We start from the raw sequence: 3,994 nt of genomic DNA on the forward strand, positions 1-3,994 counted from the left end.
ACAAGGAGCCACAATGCAAGCCTTGCCAATACACTTTGCATTTTAAGTCAGGTGTTGAAGAAGAAATTATTATTTGATTAGTTTAAATTTCCTGTTTATAATTGGTGAAGACACAAGATACGAATTTTAAATATATCAGTAAAGTTCAATACGATCCGTTAATAATGGGCTAAGCCAACGGAAACCCAGGGCCAGTGAACACTTTTCTTCTAAGGACCCCCTGTCATGATAATCATGCTGGCTACGCCCTTGCGTATTTTTCGCCTACATGTACAAGTCACTACTCTCTCATCTCTCATTGTTCTATGTTACTAGAATGTTACTTGAATACTAGAACGGTTGCAATTACAAGTGAAAGTCACGCCTTACTGTTGACATGAACATTCCTGACAAAGTGAGTGCAGTTTTTCGATGTATAGCTTTTTGCGTCGAACTGTTACATCTGACAGGTCAATACCAAAGGAAGTGCAAATGTCCTTTAAAACTGCGATAGAAAAGTCACTGAGCTTCTTTTGGGACGCCAGTTCACAAAGATTGTAAGTGTCGTAGACAATCGGATGTTTAAGTGCAAGTTCGCACTCAGCCTCCCTCACTAATTCCTCCACACCAACCTCGTACGCGGCGACCTCTATATCAGCGTGTGGTTCGTCATCCGCCAGCGCTTTCTTCGATGCAAGGCGCGAAAAGAAACCTGCTATCTGGGTTGCTGTCAAGAAGTCGTCACTCGTAAACAACCTACTGCCGGTTGAATCTTTAGCACACATCATTGATCGAGCTACTACTGCAGGATCTGCCTTACTTCCGGTTTGCTCTCCAAGCTTGAACTTTGCAGTCAGATGGGACTTCTGAGTTGGCGTGAACCTGGTCCTTCGTGACGCAGTTGACTTCAGTGCCCAGCCCATGGCTTGCTTTCTCGCTGACTGTGCTGATCACTGGTACCAGCATGGTTTGTCCCTCCAGCTTTTCGGCGTATTCTAATGAGGCTTTGTCAAAGAGCGTCTCGCGTTCTAGGGAGCGCTGGTGTTTACCACAGTCCAAGTGTTGCATCAGGGAAGAGTGCCGCAAGAATGTCCTAGTACATCCTTCCTCTGGGCACGCAAACAGAGCCTCCACTGATGTTGAGGGCTTTTCGTAGGTTTCTGCCTGATCTTCAGTGGCGTGGGTGTCACTTGGATGGGCTGTGTTTTCCCGCCTTTTCCGGGTAGAGGAGAACGAGCTAGGGTGCGCCTGAAGCTCTACTATGGACGGTAGACTGTCTGATAATGGGGCCTTAGACTTCTGCGAAGATATCAGTTTTCCAGGACCCACGCCATATGCTCTCCATACACGGATTCCGTCCTTGGAAAACTCTATATTTGAGAGTGTACTCACACCATCGATCTTGTAAGCTGGCGTTAGAGGGCTTGAAATGGATTCGCAGAGGGTGACACTCAGGGATGGTACTCCACCGGACGATAGGATGGCCTCACACATTTGTTCTGGGGTCTCAATGTCATTTCCTGCGTTAAGGTGGATATGCATATGTGATTTTATCGTCGCCGCCTTGCGGTCGCAGGCCCCCTTTCCACCCTGGGGATCAGAGAAATCCAGCCGTTTGATCACCACGCCCAACTCTGTTCCTAGTGCAGTTGCAGAGACTATTGTGGCCCCGCAGTGATAGCAGCCAGCGTTATCTTGGCGATAGCAAACTGTCGCCAGGCCTGGCATGCTGATCTTTAGCTGCTTTATGACGTCTGCCATCACTGCGAGGACCGCACAGCTGTCTTGTGTACACGCCTTGAAGATATGAGCAAAGGTTAACATCTCAAGATGGCCGCTAACTTTTCTTATGGCTACGCTGATATGCCAAGGAATACCGCGTTTACCAAACCAATCAGTTTGGTTTTCGCGGTATTTCCTTGGCAAGTACTTCATGGCCCAGTCCTGGACAACTAACACTGATGACTCGCAAAGGGACTCTATGACGTCAACCCTTGCTGCATCTTGGTTGACAGAGCGCAGTATGTGAGCCTTCCATGCAAAGATGTTTGCTTTCGCTTGTCTTACAATGAATGTAAGTTCCTCATTAACTTCCGGTAGCAGGTTGTTTGCCTGGGCGATAAGTGCTGACTCTATCTGGCAAAGAGTTGACGCTAACTGATCGCATCGATCACATGAGTCCTCGTGGTCATGGTCGCACTGAGCCTGGAAGGCGGGTTCCTTTGGGTCACTCAAAGCAAACCATCTACAGTGGTCGGCCACTGTGGAGGTCTGCGACACATGCACCTGTAACACGAGGAAAAATACACTGCTATTGGCCTGAATGCTATGCTTATTTATTAGAACTAGAGAGCAATAACTTTCTTTGCACACCATCGCGTCATTGTTACAGAATATCAGATAAAAAACGAAAGAAAAACAATTCCTGGGATCAGTTTACAATCAACTATAGTATTTATGATCTGTGAGACCATCTAGCAATATGCTAAGCCATAGATTACGTGGCAAGTTTACAGCCAGAAAGAAAATTTCATCCAGGCTTGGGTGGGGGAGGGGAGGGTATGAGCTCAGATATCAAACTGGCTCTAACAAAAATTGCCCTGTCAGTAAGTGTTTTTTTCCATCACAGGGGCTGCTATATTAAAAAAAACTATTTATGGAAAGATCTTTAAGAGAACTGGGATGACTATTTGTCAAAATAGATCAATTAACGCGGTAGTTAAATGACTTACCCTGTAATCACTTTTAAGGTAGCGCTTTCCGGCTTGCAAGCTACTCTGAAGATCCTTACTCCAGGCCATGCCTTGCCCCGCGTCCCCAAGTCTTTCTACGATGTCAGCCAAGTCTTCAAATGCCTGCGCACCAGCCGAACTCACGTAGTCCAGGCCTTGCAACGACTTGCGTACAGAGGCAGGACAGACAGCAAGGATACGCAGGAGCGTACTTCGGCTCAGGGGCTTGAAACTAGTGTCATCGCAATAGGTCAGGTACTGTTTGACTACTCTCTCAGGAATCATCATTCTGATGACATTTGGGACCTTGATGGTCTCTTGATTGCTAAGCGTTATGGATCTTTCTCCGAATGGCAGATCTTGTACAACGTGGGAACTTGTTATGAACTCGATGAAATGTCTTATCTGCGAGGAGGCAACGTCTGTCTCCTAGCTGCTCTTACAGGTTGCACTGGTGTGCCTCTTCCATAGGCCAAACAGTGACGTTTGGCTTCTGTGAAGCGATATTTGGTCAGACCAGGGATAAACCGGAGGAGTCTACTGTAGCTCACCTTGTCTGCCATGATAGAAAGTATCTGGCGGCGCGTCTCCCAGCGGCTGGCAGCCTGATAACAGTCGGAAAGGGCCTCCATCAGCGTCACATCAACAGTGTCCTCATCAGAATCTTCGTCACTGGTGAGCTGGCGACGGAGGGTGTCTGATGAACACAGTGCGCGATACAGAGAGCCTGTGTCATGTGATGTTATATCTTGCACCATAGCAGCCAGCCCTTGTCCGGCTTTCCTAGTGTAATAGCGCTTGGTGCGTCCGCTCGCATTTTCCCATGGGGTTTTCAGCTGGGACCTGATAGGGCTAACGTCTCTAGATATCAAGTACTCATTTAGTGCGTCTAAAGGCTTGTTTTGAGGAATTTGCATATCGAAACTGACGTCACTGGGGATGGATTCACACGAGGGAAGGTAAAAGCTCCCTCCTGGCGTGACAGGCGTGCTGTGTGCAGGATAATCCTTTTCCTATGAAAGTAAATACTGTCTCAATATAGTTTTTCAGAACAGTATTCTCTGTTTTCTTTAATTTGAAGCGTCCCACAGAATGGCCCCTCGGCGACATATTTCGCAATACCCAGACAACGGCACTTCTATGGTGGAAAATCTGCCTTTCTCATACATACATACATTTGATCAGGCCGAACTGAATACATGATCTCACAGAAAATTGAAAAATAGAATTGACCCTATTTTAGCAACCTGTTACGTGGCTCCTTTTCGCTTAATACAAAAAAA

The 3,994-nt window shown here is 46.9% G+C and overlaps 1 pseudogene; it reads right to left on the minus strand.

Annotated features, from left to right (window-relative positions):
* Positions 1–365: 365 nt before the first annotated feature.
* On the minus strand, positions 366–3,343 carry LOC146451812 (uncharacterized; annotated as a pseudogene).
* Positions 3,344–3,994: the final 651 nt, after the last annotated feature.

The sequence above is a fragment of the Pavona decussata genome, unplaced genomic scaffold (genome assembly GCF_977016875.1).
Source record: "Pavona decussata unplaced genomic scaffold, jaPavDecu1.1 SCAFFOLD_384, whole genome shotgun sequence".
NCBI lineage: Eukaryota > Metazoa > Cnidaria > Anthozoa > Scleractinia > Agariciidae > Pavona > Pavona decussata.